This window comes from Ascaphus truei, chromosome 17 (assembly GCF_040206685.1).
Source record: "Ascaphus truei isolate aAscTru1 chromosome 17, aAscTru1.hap1, whole genome shotgun sequence".
Lineage (NCBI taxonomy): Eukaryota > Metazoa > Chordata > Amphibia > Anura > Ascaphidae > Ascaphus > Ascaphus truei.
Window position 1 is genome coordinate 16,948,004 of NC_134499.1, and position 14,849 is coordinate 16,962,852.

The 14,849-nt window shown below is 50.9% G+C and overlaps 1 protein-coding gene across 3 annotated transcripts in view; it reads left to right on the forward strand.

The window, feature by feature from the left end:
- DAG1 (dystroglycan 1) overlaps positions 1–14,849 on the forward strand; it is a 97,596-nt gene that overhangs the window by 54,418 nt on the left and 28,329 nt on the right. The window contains exon 1 of one of the 3 annotated variants that reach the window (XM_075574063.1): positions 9,939–10,225. The exons of the other annotated variants lie outside the window; for them this stretch is intronic. The gene's annotated coding sequence lies outside the window, so the exon portion shown is untranslated. Of the gene's footprint in view, positions 1–9,938; positions 10,226–14,849 lie in introns of those variants that run through there. 3 annotated transcript variants of the gene reach the window in all.

Below are 14,849 nucleotides of genomic sequence, written 5' to 3' on the forward strand. Positions count from 1 at the left end.
GAGGCAGCTGAGTGAGGGGGAGGGAGGCAGCTGAATGAGGGAGCCGGGGCTGAGCAGTGAGGGAGGCAGCTGAGTGAGGGAGCCGGGAGGGAGGCAGCTGAGTGAGGGAGCAGGGGGGAGGCAGCTGAGAGGGAGCAGGGGGGAGGCAACTGAGTGAGGGAGCCGGCTGAGAGAGGGAGCAGGGGGGAGGCAGCTGAGTGAGGGAGCCGGGGGGTGGTGGCTGAGTGAGGGAGCCGGGAGGTGGTGGCTGAGTGAGGGAGCTGGGGGGGAGGCAGCTGAGAGAGGGAGCAGGGGGGATGCAGCTGAGTGAGGGAGCAGGGAGGGAGGCAGCTGAGTGAGGGAGCCGGGGGGGAGGCAGCTGAGTGAGGGAGCAGGGGGGAGGCAGCTGAGAGAGGGAGCAGGAGGGAGGTAGCTGAGTGAGGGGGGGGGGAGGCAGCTGAATGAGGGAGCCGGGGGGGAGCAGTGAGGGAGGCAGCTGAGTGAGGGAGCCGGGGGGGGGGGGGCAGCTGAGGGAGGGAGCAGGGAGGGAGGCAGCTGAGTGAGGGAGCAGGGGGGAGGCAACTGAGTGAGGGAGCCGGCTGAGAGAGGGAGCAGGGGGGAGGCAGCTGAGTGAGGGAGCCGGGGGTGGTGGCTGAGTGAGGGAGCCGGGAGGTGGTGGCTGAGTGAGGGAGCAGGGGGGAGGCAGCTGAGTGAGGGAGCAGGGGGGGGAGGCGTTTCTCTGTACTCTTTTCCCAAAGCTTCTATTATAAAGTGATACCACCACACAAGCCTTCATCAATCTACCATGTTGATCTGTGCTTCCCTGAGGTTCTCCCAATCATTTATAAACCAATAAGTCCTTTGTCACAGCAGTAGTAGAAGTAGTAGTAGTCGTAGTAGTGTTTGAGGCATAGTGCTAGAAACCAATAGGGACGGTCTGTGGGGTCAGCAGGGTCTGTGGGGTCAGCAGGATCTGTGGGGTCAGCAGGACCTGTGGGGTCAGCAGGGTCTGTGGGGTCAGCAGGACCTGTGGGGTCAGCCGCTGTAGTTGTTGAAGGTGTGCCTGTGTTTTTCAGGTTATTCACTTCTCAGTCACTTAATCTCAGCGGAGGACCATGTCACTCCCTGTTGGCACTGGTGGCTTCTTGGACATCGCCGTAGTGTCACGCGTTAAACTACGAATAATTCCATTCCAACGTCCTATTTGTGTCCAAGCCTCACTCGCACGTTGTGTGCACTGGGAACACAAGAAGTGCCGGGAATCAGCCTGGAGGCCATGTGCCCATTAATCTCCACTTCACCCGTATGTGGGCGTCACGCCTACAGTGTGTGTCAAAGCCAGGGCATGAAATAAATGACTCCCAAGGAGAACAGGAGAGACGCTTTTTATATCGGCGGCTAAAAATAAGACGTGTATATCTTCCATGGTTGGGGTTTCCCCCTCCCCCCCGACTACAGAGGGATGTGGTCACATGAGAAGTCCCAGCAAGTTTTATCTGTAGAGAGAAGAGGTTAATGCAGATGTACTTTAACAGAGAAACAGGGTCATTATCGGAGAGCAATGATAACAGCCAACTATTTTAACCCTACAGTTAGGGTTGCCAGGTGTCCGGTATTGAACTGGACTGTCCTGTATTTGGATACTCTGTCCAGTAAAAAATGAGAGGTTCTGTAATACTGGACATGTGTGTGTCCGGTATTACCTCCCTGGACATAGTGACCTGACGCACCTTTCACCATTGAGTCCAGTATTTTTGGAGAAGCCACCTGGCAACCCTACCTACAGAGCGTCAGTGGCCATTATGTAAATATTAAGCTGATCTTCTGTGTCTCCTCTGGGCGTGTTACCCTGATAGAAGCAGCATTCAGGTCAGGAACAGGGATTACAGATATAATTGTACCCTACACCTCCTGCCCATGTAGAAGAGACACACAATATCTATTCCGGTCCCTTTAAATAACCAGCTATCCTGGAAGGGAGTCTCTCTTTGCTTTTGGATGTGTTGGTCTCAGAGACTTCAGCAATGTCCCCACTTTTGTGGCGCTGGCACCGTGCCAATAATACATCAGGCTATATTGATAATTGATCATGGACGCCCTGATCTCACTTGCGTGGCCATTGTACACTTCACGCTGTAGGGAAAGAGGAACTGGGATTTTTCAATACAGTATTGTCTTCGCCGCTCGCCCAGGAAGCGGATTCCACGGACTAACTGCAGCCTGAGAGCTACAGTCTCTCCTCGAAATCCTCAGATCATTTAATCAGAAAGTCCAAACCACAGCCGAGTCGGCATCTTTGAAACCCAGAGCGGCTGCGGGATCTCGCTGCGCCCACTTTCAGGCTATTTCCTGGGAACTTCCTTCCTGGCTGCAAGCCGTCCAAACTCCAGCTAATCGAAGGCACTTTTTTAATTCATTGTTTGTGTTCCCGCTGAGTTTACAAAGCTAGGAGAGTCTTTGCACGCTGCACCATCCCAGCTCGCTGCGGCTGCCGTCGCTGGGCTCGGGCTAGTGACAAGCTTCCCTTATTAGTGGAAAATACCCACGTTTAGAAAGCTATTATTATCTTTGACAAAGGCGCCGCAACAGTTTCCTCCTATCCGGAGATCTCCCCCCAATCTCTCATCGCCTCTTCAATCCGTTCCCTGACGGCAGTGACGAGTTTGTTTGCGGACCTGCCTGAGACATGGGGATGTGCTCACCAGGGGGACTGTTATTTGACCAGTGGAGGGGTTTAGTCCCTGTCTTATTCCCCATTACTTACCTGATGTGTCAGGTTGATTCTCTAGGTTATTGTAAGACAGGGGGGGGGGGGGCTGTGTCTGCAAAAAATGGAAGCGACAAACGCATTTAACGGTTGATCTGGGAGTCAAGCGTTTAAGCCTTTGCAGCCTGCACTTTGGTGGCTCAATGAGCAGACGGTCTATGAATTCAACTTTTTACAACCAGGTATAGGACCCTTTTTGGCGGGGAAGGGGTGAGAACCACAGTCCCGCCATGCGCTAAAGAGAGAGCACTCACCCACGGAACAGCTTCATTTTCACTTTTCACTATACACCTCGACCTACATCGACCTTGGCCCCCTGCAGACGCACTTACCAGAACACCCTCATACTGTCTCTGTACGTTCTTCCTACTTACCGATTAGATTGTAAGCTCTTCGGGGCAGGGACTCCTTTTCCCAAGCGTCACTTTTGTGTCTGAAGCACTTCTCCCCTTTTATTTGTTATGTGTTATTTATATGATTTATGTCACGTGTATTACTGCTGTGAAGCGCTATGTACATTAATGGCGCTATATAAATAAAGATATAAATACTTTGTAACATTGTGTTTCAGTATTAAGACTTTTTTCCAGTTGGACCCATAATCCTGACTGGCACAGGAGAGACTTTGGAGGGGCACAGAATCGTTGCTTATTCTGGGGAATGGTGTAGAAGGGCGATGGGGAACGCAGAGTTACCGTAGGATTGAAGCTTTGCAATGGTCATTGTGACTGCCACCTTTTTATCAGGCCGGTGTAAGTACAGAAGTCCAAGAAACCTACAGGGGTGCAGTGTGAACTAGTACAGGGGTGCAGTGTGAACTAGTACAGGGGTGCAGTGTGAACTAGTACAGGGGTGCAGTGTGAACTAGTACAGGGGTGCAGTGTGAACTAGTACAGGGGTGCAGTGTGAACTAGTACAGGGGTGCAGTGTGAACTAGTACAGGGGTGCAGTGTGAACTAGTACAGGGGTGCAGTGTGAACTAGTACAGGGGTGCAGTGTGAACTAGTACAGGGGTGCAGTGTGAACTAGTACAGGGGTGCAGTGTGAACTAGTACAGGGGTGCAGTGTGAACTAGTACAGGGGTGCAGTGTGAACTAGTACAGGGGTGTAGTGTGAACTAGAAACAGGGGGCTCGACTCCAGTCCTCAAGACCCCCCCCCCCCCAACAAGTCAGGTTTTCAGGCTATCCCTGCTTGAGCTACTTTAACACTTTCGCTGCTGGGGAGCTGGATCTCCAGCAGCTGAGGGGTTAATTCAGGGGTTCTCAACTCCAGTGCTCATGACCCCCCCCCCCCAGCCGACGGTTCAGGTTATAAGGATATCCCAGCTTCAGCACAGGTGGCTTTCGACTGAGCCACCTGTGCTGAAGCGGGGATAGCCTTAAAACCTGACGTGTTCAAGGGTTTTGAGGTCTGGCGTGGAGAGCCCCTGAATTAACCCCTCAGCTGCTGGAGATCCAGCTCCCCAGCAGCGAAGGTGTCAAAGTAGCTCAAGCAGGGATAGCCTGAAAAACCTGACCTGTTGGGGTGGGGGGAGGGGGTCTCGGGGACTGGGGTTGAGCACCGGCTGAACTAGGATAATAAGGGCAAAGCAAACACAGTTTGTATAGAATGTTTTTTGGGGTTGTTCTTCTGGACAGAGGAAGTGTCTTTGTGCGTCTGATAAAAGCCCTGTGTGAGGTCTGCAAGGTGTTAGGCTCGTTCTGTTTGACCTTCATGTCGTCACCGACTTTTTCACGTCGCCAATAAGATTAGATTCGTAATATTTTACTGTCGGGGCAAATTCTGCTGGGAATCGAGCTGTTTGCGTCGTTCATTTTTTTTTTTTTTAATTTCGCTTACAACTGTGGACTTCCGCGATCGCTAATATGTCAGATGCGCCATTGATAATGGCCGAACTGGCACCACAGGAGTTGGGCTATCGAGGATATTTGCCTTCCTTGGATTGATTGCGAGTAATAATTTATATGAGCGCAGCAATAGGACAGCGGGTGTTAAATTGTGTGCACTGTGTCGTCTTCAATGGTCTTCCATAAACTGTCGTCAAGTGATTTAAATGCTACAAGAGACTGAGCTTTATGCGTTTTTTTGAAAATGCGCCATCAATTCATCGTTAAAAAAGGCAGGCAAATATTTGTCAGTGGAATGAACTTACATCATTATACGTACACGAGATAGGAAATGTGCTTATAAGTGGAGAGTTAAACTGGTTACTAAATACTTTCCATTCCATTGAGGCAGATGTAGGCATCTTGTGATTTATTGCCTACAATCAAAATGTGGTTTGGCTCCCCATAGAATTGCACAGCAGGGGTAGGGTTACGGCAGGGGTGCGCCACTCCTGTCCTCAAGGGCCACCAACAGGTCGGGTTTTCAGGCTATCCCTGCGTCAGCACAGGTGGCTCGATCAAAATGACTGAGCCACTGAGTGAGCCGCCTGTGCTGAAGCAGGGATATCCGGAAAACCTGGCCGGTTGGTGGCCTTTGAGGACTGGAGTTGGCCACCCCCTGGTATAGTGATTAAAGTAATGGTCACGTATTGGTTGTTAATGCATTGAAGAGCAGGAACAGAAGTAGCACTGCTCTCTGAGGGCTGCTGGATAGATGTAGAAATGCTGGTGATCAGATCATGTCAATGTTTACGCCGGGGATGCAGATACTGATATAGGATGTCGCTGGTGGGGAGGAGGTGGACATTTTTCCAAGCAGTCTCACAAAACCAGCCCACAAAAATGCCTGTTATGTTGTGTGACTGTGCTGCTCCTGTCCCAGCGCGTTGTGTGACTGTGCTGCTCCTGTCCCAGCGCGTTGTGTGACTGTGCTGCTCCTGTCCCAGCGCCTTGTGTGACTGCTGCTCCTGTCCCAGCGCGTTGTGTGACTGCTGCTCCTGTCCCAGCGCGTTGTGTGACTGCTGCTCCTGTCCCAGCGCGTTGTGTGACTGCTGCTCCTGTCCCAGCGCGTTGTGTGACTGCTGCTCCTGTCCCAGCGCGTTGTGTAACTGTGCTGCTCCTGTCCCAGCGCGTTGTGTGACTGCTGCTCCTGTCCCAGCGCGTTGTGTGACTGTGCTGCTCCTGTCCCAGCGTGTTGTGTGACTGCTGCTCCTGTCCCAGCGCATTGTGTGACTGTGCTGCTCCTGTCCCAGCGCGTTGTGTGACTGCTGCTCCTGTCCCAGCGCGTTGTGTGACTGCTGCTCCTATCCCAGCGCGTTGTGTGACTGTGCTGCTCCTATCCCAGCGCGTTGTGTGACTGCTGCTCCTGTCCCAGCGCATTGTGTAACTGTGCTGCTCCTGTCCCAGCGCGTTGTGTGACTGCTGCTCCTGTCCCAGCGCGTTGTGTGACTGTGCTGCTCCTGTCCCAGCGCGTTGTGTGACTGCTGCTCCTGTCCCAGCGCGTTGTGTGACTGCTGCTCCTGTCCCAGCGCATTGTGTGACTGCTGCTCCTGTCCCAGCGCGTTGTGTGACTGCTGCTCCTGTCCCAGCGCGTTGTGTGACTGCTGCTCCTATCCTAGCGCGTTGTGTGACTGCTGCTCCTGTCCCAGCGCATTGTGTGACTGCTGCTCCTGTCCCAGCGCGTTGTGTGACTGCTGCTCCTGTCCCAGCGCGTTGTGTGACTGCTGCTCCTGTCCCAGCGCGTTGTGTGACTGCTGCTCCTATCCCAGCGCGTTGTGTGACTGCTGCTCCTGTCCCAGCGCGTTGTGTGACTGTGCTGCTCCTGTCCTAGCACGTTGTGTGACTGCTGCTCCTGTCCCAGCGCGTTGTGTGACTGTGCTGCTCCTGTCCCAGCACGTTGTGTGACTGCTGCTCCTGTCCTAGCACGTTGTGTGACTGCTGCTCCTGTCCCAGCGCGTTGTGTGACTGCTGCTCCTGTCCCAGCACGTTGTGTGACTGCTGCTCCTGTCCCAGCGCGTTGTGTGACTGTGCTGCTCCTGTCCCAGCGCGTTGTGTGACTGCTGCTCCTGTCCTAGCACGTTGTGTGACTGCTGCTCCTATCCCAGCGCGTTGTGTGACTGTGCTGCTCCTGTCCCAGCGCGTTGTGTGACTGCTGCTCCTGTCCCAGCGCGTTGTGTGACTGCTACTCCTGTCCGAGCACGTTGTGTGACTGCTGCTCCTATCCCAGCGCGTTGTGTGACTGTGCTGCTCCTGTCCCAGCGGGTTGTGTGACTGTGCTGCTCCTGTCCCAGCGCGTTGTGTGACTGTGCTGCTCCTATCCCAGCGCGTTGTGTGACTGCTGCTCCTGTCCCAGCGCGTTGTGTGACTGCTGCTCCTGTCCCAGCGCGTTGTGTGACTGCTGCTCCTGTCCCAGCGCGTTGTGTGACTGCTGCTCCTGTCCCAGCGCGTTGTGTGACTGCTGCTCCTATCCCAGCGCGTTGTGTGACTGCTGCTCCTGTCCCAGCACGTTGTGTGACTGCTGCTCCTATCCCAGCGCGTTGTGTGACTGCTGCTCCTATCCCAGCGCGTTGTGTGACTGCTGCTCCTGTCCCAGCGCGTTGTGTAACTGTGCTGCTCCTATCCCAGCGCGTTGTGTGACTGCTGCTCCTGTCCCAGCGCGTTGTGTGACTGTGCTGCTCCTGTCCCAGCGCGTTGTGTGACTGCTGCTCCTGTCCCAGCGCGTTGTGTGACTGTGCTGCTCCTATCCCAGCGCGTTGTGTGACTGCTGCTCCTGTCCCAGCGCGTTGTGTGACTGCTGCTCCTATCCCAGCGCGTTGTGTAACTGTGCTGCTCCTGTCCCAGCGCGTTGTGTGACTGCTGCTCCTATCCCAGCGCGTTGTGTGACTGTGCTGCTCCTGTCCCAGCGCGTTGGTGACTGCTGCTCCTGTCCTAGCACGTTGTGTGACTGCTGCTCCTATCCCAGCGCGTTGTGTGACTGTGCTGCTCCTGTCCCAGTGCGTTGTGTGACTGCTGCTCCTGTCCCAGCGCGTTGTGTGACTGCTGCTCCTGTCCCAGTGCGTTGTGTAACTGTGCTGCTCCTATCCCAGCGCGTTGTGTGACTGTGCTGCTCCTGTCCCAGCGCGTTGTGTGACTGCTGCTCCTGTCCCAGCGCGTTGTGTGACTGCTGCTCCTATCCCAGCGCGTTGTGTAACTGCTGCTCCTGTCCCAGCGCGTTGTGTGACTGTGCTGCTCCTATCCCAGCGCGTTGTGTGACTGCTGCTCCTGTCCCAGCGCGTTGTGTGACTGCTGCTCCTATCCTAGCACGTTGTGTGACTGTGCTGCTCCTGTCCCAGCGCGTTGGTGACTGCTGCTCCTGTCCTAGCACGTTGTGTGACTGCTGCTCCTATCCCAGCGCGTTGTGTGACTGTGCTGCTCCTGTCCCAGTGCGTTGTGTGACTGCTGCTCCTGTCCCAGCGCGTTGTGTGACTGCTGCTCCTATCCCAGCGCGTTGTGTGACTGTGCTGCTCCTATCCCAGCGCTTTGTGTGACTGTGCTGCTCGTATCCCAGCGCGTTGTGTGACTGTGCTGCTCCTATCCCAGCGGGTTGTGTGACTGTGCTGCTCCTGTCCCAGCGCGTTGTGTGGCTGCTGCTCCTGTCCCAGCGCATTGTGTGACTGCTGCTCCTGTCCCAGCGCGTTGTGTGACTGCTGCTCCTGTCCCAGCGCGTTGTGTGGCTGCTGCTCCTGTCGCAGCTCGTTGTGTGACTGCTGCTCCTGTCCCAGCGCATTGTGTGACTGCTGCTCCTGTCCCAGCGCGTTGTGTGGCTGCTGCTCCTGTCGCAGTGCGTTGTGTGACTGCTGCTCCTGAATATTCAGCAATGCTGCACCTGGCCTCATTAATGCTTCGGCAGCGCAGAATTACTCGGTTGCTCACATTGTGGTGGATCGTTACTCCTGATACTCCTGATAGGAACATGTATGCAGTAATGTTTCCTCTGTGTTATTAATTAAACTTTCCGCGCCGGTGTCTGTGACCTCGGATCGTGCTTTGATCGCTCCGGCCTAGGGCTGCGAATAAACAGCCAAACTGTAGGGCGCGCACGCATGTGACGTCACATTAGCGACATGTGCACAAGCACATGCTACTGCTCGCGGCTGCAGGCTGACGGGCGACACCACGGGCTGTTTGGGGTATAATCGCAGCCTAGGAGATGTATAAGCAGGGTTACTATTTTGGGGGATCTGACGATGAACAAGAACCCGCACGTACTGCAATGGTGGCCAACTCCAGTACTCAAGGGCAACCAACAGGCCAGCTATTAGGGATAGCCCTGCTTCAGCACAGGTAGGCTTGCCAGATGTCCAGTATTGAACAGGAGTGACCTGTATTCAGACCGGTATTATCTCTCTGGACATGTATGTGTATACCGGTATTACCTGTTTAGGCGTGTATGTGTATACCGGTATATCCTCTCTGGACATGTATGTGTCCTGTATTACCTCTCTGGACATGTATGTGTCCTGTATTACCTCTCTGGACATAGTGACCTGACCGGCTTGGGGGGGACTGCAGGGGGAGAGCAGGGCTGTTTCTAGGGGGCTGAGCCGCTACCTCCATCTTGATAGGCGGCTGCTGGGTAATGCAGCCAATCAGGAGGAGGTGTCAGGATCCTGGGGGTGGGGCCAAGGAGAGGAGGAAACAGCATGGAGCTGAGAGGTGTGTGTCAAGTATTTTTGGAGAAGCCGTCTGGCACTCCTAAGCACAGGTGGCTCAGGCCTCGGCCAGGGTGGTGCTGAGCGGGCGGGCTCACTCACGCTGGTCGCGATGAAACACATTGCGGCAATGTGTGTGGCCAGCGTGAGGCAGCGCCTGAGCATGTGCCGCGCTTCGCTGCTTGCCGAAGCAAGCAAATTTGAATTTGCCGTTTGCTTGCACCGCTGCGCATGAGCGCCTGCACGCTCAGCGCCACCCTGGCCGCAGCCTATGCCTATGTCAGAATGGCGCAGTGGTTGTGAGTTTGTTAATGATGGGGCTAGATACTGCCTGGGCCAGAGGGAGACGTGTTATTTCAAAGACATTTCTTTATTTAAAGCTGCATTATTAGTTGTAGTTTAGATCTGAATTCCCTTTCCTTCTGTACAACACACCACTGCCCATATCACTGGATACCCTGCAGAGCCGGCGGGCGCTGAGACCCTGCGGCTAGGCGGGGCAGCCGCGCCCAATAGGGAGAAAGCGCAACTCGCCGCTGATTGGTTGGTGGCTGGGAAGGGGTGGGTCTTGGAGTTACGGGGGCGGGGCGAACCAAGCGGAGAGGGGAGGACCGGGCCGGAGGTAACAGAGTAGGGGGGGAGTGACGGGAGGACACGGCGGCCCTGTGCTGTGTGACAGAAGCCCGGGTCATTTTGCTTTGTGCTGCGGGCTGAGCGAGTTCTCTGAAGGAGGTTCTGTGAGCTCCCCGCACCCCCCCTCCTAACTTGGTGTGACCGCAGCGCGCCCCGGCGGGTGACGTGCCCGCGCATAGGCTGCTCCGGAGCTGCGGCCCGCGTGAAGGAGGAGCGCCGCGCGGACAGGGAGGGGATGCCCGCCGCGCCTGCACGGGACACGGAGCGGTGAGTGAGCGCGCGCTAACCCCGGGGGCTGGGCCACGCACACCGGCGGTATGTAACGGGCAGGCGCGCAGGGAGGCGCAGTGTCCCCACTCACAGCGGCTGCAGCGACTCGGCCTGCGGGGGGGACACTGCAGTGTGTGTGTGTGTGTGTGTGTGTGTGTGTGTGTGTGTGTGTGTGTGTACACACGGTGTGTGTCTGTATGTCTATTTACTGTGTGTACAGTGTGTGTCTGTATGTCTATTTACTGTGTGTGTGTCTGTATGTCTATTGACTGTGTATACAGTGTCTACAGTTTGTATACAGTGTCTGTGTGTGTATATACTGTCTAAACAGTGTGTGTACTATATATATATATATATATATATATATATATATATATATATATTAAACATCACATGACACACGGGTCTGTAACTGGGTCTATATTTTTACATTATGGTAATGTGTATGCTACTGATTTTGTATGTACAGCACCCCCACCCCACAAATAAATCTTATACACCGGTATATCAGAGCCTGGGACTTTAAGTGTGTGTGTGTGTTATAATATATGTATCTATATCCCATACATATTCTCTAGCAGAATGGCTCTGGGTTACTGGCCCTGGAAGAAGGGGAAGTTATGGGACCTCCTGGTTTTGTTGTAAAAGCTGTGATTCTTATTGGTAATCAGAGCCATATCTATGTATATCTATCTCGAAGGGTTACATTGGTAAGGAGTCTCCCTGCTCTGTTGTCCCCCTTGGCCTCCGAGAAGGTTTTTTGTTGAGTGTTGTTTTGTCTGGTTTGCAGCAGACATTGTGCAGAACATTTTTAATCTTGTTATACTTTACCCCCCAGTTTTGCAATGGGGTAATATTATCTCCCAGATTACACGAAAAAGCCGGGGGTGGGTGGGGGCTGTACAAGCTGTATTAAAATGGTTATTTTTTTATTGCGTGCTTGGCTTTATTTGTAACATTTATGCGCATGATTACAGAAATCAGTTTCACATCTTGGTTTATGAATGGTCCTGTACAATAGGTCAGTGGAAAACGTCAGGCGACAGGTAGATAAAACCTATTTGCAGTGCTGGTTAATCTGGCACTTCAGAAAAAGTTAATAAGTTATTGTATGCAGTAATGATTGAACATCTGTTCTAACCTATGTGCACCCCAGTAATATGGATCATTCCACATATGTTATGTATGGGATCAAAGCCTATTTTCATCATGTCTGCAGTTAGGGCCTTATTCTATTCACACCACAGCTGCCCAAACAGTGTATATAGAATTACCCCCTTGGAGTTTGTTGCTTAACTTGAGAGGGAGCAAGTTCGAAATGGCACATTTCCTACAAAATAAGTCTTGTGCTAAACTAATTCAACACAAAGCACCTAAAACGTGTACCTTGCTTGGCTGATACTTGCTACATCTAAAAGCACAGTACTGGACTAGGTTGCAGATACAGGTGTAAGCAGGTCATGGGTCATTACAGCTGTAAAGTTGGCCTCTTCAGACGCTGGCATTGTGCATACACTGTAGAGAACTTTATCCCATTTGGAAAAACCTGCAGTTGTATGAACATGTTTTAATTATTTTTTTCTTCCCTGGCACTGTTTGCAAGCTAATTGTATTTCATTTATCTCTGGCTATGAGATTGTTAATATGTTGTACTGACACCTTGCTTGAAGGACAAATGTCTCTGGTTGGGGCGTGCTGGCGTGACTCTGTAGTAATAGCCTGCAAGAAACTTCTCTACGGATTTGAAAATGAATGTTTTGCAATGTGTATTCAATAATGGGGCTGGCCTCTCACTGCCTGGAGCTAAAATCTTGCCCGATATGTAAATTGATCTATTTGGTTTTGTAATCTCAATTCACAACATATTTTCGAGGAGAATTTAAATGTCAGTAAGCATTTATGTCAACATCGCACATATGAAGTACAGCAAAATTAAGTTTCCCTTTTCGAAATAGCTCTGCATAAATTCTCTTGGTCTCATTATTTAAAGTGGAAAGCTAAGCGTATGTCGGCACAGAACACGCCTGCTTTATCAGATTTAACATGGTTATGGAGGTATTGAGGATGTCATTTTTAGTTTTTTTTTTTCCCCCTGAATACATGGACAGCATTTAAGCTAATGTTTGGTTAACCTTTGTATATGTAGTGTACATTTGCAGTATCTAGTCTAATCCTCCGCGCTCGTCCTTCCCTTTTAGGAACCACACTCCAGTACTTTTAAAATACGTTTAATTTTATGTGACCCTCTCCAGTCCCACAAGGGCAGTAACATAATAGGTTAATCAATAGCAAAGTTAGTTATAAGGCGGACATTCATTAAACCTTGCCGGTCACATGCCTAATAGGTGCCGTGGAATCGCATTAGGCTTCATGGCCATGTTTTAACGCAATTAAAAAAAATAACTATTTGTAATTCCTACCCTAAATTAAACGCCGGTACTCGAGTGACACAATGTGTCATGTTCAGTTGCTTTCGCATTGTTTGTAATAAGTCACTGGAAGAGGAAAAGGGTGAACTGTAGGTTTTTCCATAATCCTGGTTTAACCCCACTGGGCCGAGTGGAACCTGCAGGATGCCACAGAGGCAAGAAAGCACGGAGTGTGCATGGTACAGTTTTGTGCCTTTGTTTTAGGTCAGAGTAGAAAGTGAGTCGGTGTTGGCTCTCTGTGTTTGAAAAGCTTTGTTCTCTTAACCTCCAGGGTAAACCAGCGGCGTGTGAAGTTCTTCCAAACTAACCCTAAATAAGTGCTATTGAATGCATATCATTAGCAGTTGAATTAATGTAGCACAAACAGAAATGATGGCCGCTTCCCAAATTAAAAGCACGGTGGAGTTGCACTGACCTTTTTTTTTTTTTCACTGAAACATTACTATTTCAATTTGGGATTGGATTTAGGAAGTGACAATTAGCTTTGTTTCAAGACATAAGATAAAAGCTCTCTGGTAACTAAACAGTTGTTGTGTAACTCCTTTTATTGCTAAATTGTTCCTATAGCACAGGGTGGCCAACTCCAGTCCTCAAGGCCCACAAACAGGTCAGGTTTTCAGGATATCCCTGCTTCAGCACAAGTGGCTGTCAATGATTGAGCCAGCTGTGCTCAAGCAGGGATGTCCTGAAACCCTGATGGCGACTCTTGAGGACTGGAGTTGGCCACCTCTGCTATAGCACGTTGATTAACGAACTACAGTCTGTTCCAGAAAGTGAACTCTGACGGCAGGGGCATGTTCTGTGTGAGCGGATAATATCCATGTATAGCAACTTCCAAACGCAAAGACTTTCACTGCTTAACGTTAGTCATTGGTGCAGGCACCTGTGATGTGAAACGCTACATCTCTGCTTGATGGTCGACAAAGGGATTATAATTATTACTCAAGTACAGGGGGGGAAAGAATGAATTGACGACTTGCCACAATATGGGACAAAACTGATAACCTCTGCTACTGCTCCACATCTCGTCCCAAACTGTGTCAAAACATACCCACAGGGAAAGTAAATTCACGATCGTCTGCAGATACAAATCGATGTCATGTTGGCATAAAATCACAATATAACATGTATCAGAACATTTGTTAAAAGTGGGGAATAAATCAATGTATTGGGAGGATTGTAGGGGCTCCCATCACTTCTTTGTGAATGCTCTCATGTTATAAAGCGGAGATTTTCCTGCGCCCCAGACTTTGCAATTCTCATTTTAGCCACTAAAACATGAATGACAAATGCCTCCACGGAAGGTGCTTATAAGTGTCATTTAAACCAGTCTGACAATTTAATATGCCATCACTGTTCGCATGAAAATAAGTATTTTACTCGTATATCAGCTTTATGGGTCAGTCACACTTCTTTAAATAACACTTTCTCGCAGTCATGGCATTTTAGTGGTGCAGATTTGCCACCTGTAGTTTTAACCAGTTGCATTAAAATAAGGCACTTTGTGTAATTTGTTTCTCAAGCTATGAGCTGAAGGTACATGTGGAATGCACAAGTGTTTGCATGCGAGGTGCTGCAATGCACAAAGCAATGTGAAGAATGACCTGTCCTTGTCGGCAGTAAGCAGATCTGTGCAGTGAGGATCAGTTTGTTCCATGAAAGTTTCCAAAGTCTGAAGCAAACCCTTCCCAGCGCCTCTCATTAGTGCAGGTATTCCGAAATAGCTTGATTAGCTTGTCCTTTATCTGATTTATACTAACATTTGCTTTGAAAAGAGTTCAAGTTACTAGGGAATTCGCCCGCCACTCCTATTTCACAAGTGGGTGTGTCTGTGTACACTAGGGAAGCATTGTACACCCGGTGTAGCAAAGGGTTGCTGGTGCTTTCATGTTATAACTCCATTTCCTCTTGTAGCTTTATTTTATAAGTGTTATATCCAGATGACAAAGAGTTTTATGCTCCTGTTTTGGAATCTATATTCAAAGTCGGTTCCACCCTGCCAAATATACCAAGTTGTGTTTTTGATTTTTGAAGGGGTGAAGTTGGGGGGGAATATATATTAAATCTACAATCTAGAACAGGGGTTGCCAACTCCAGTGTCCTAGGGCCACCAAAGGGTCAGATTTTCAGGATATCCCTGCTTGAGCACAGGTGGCTCGTTGACAGAGCCACCTGTGCTGAAGCAGGGATAT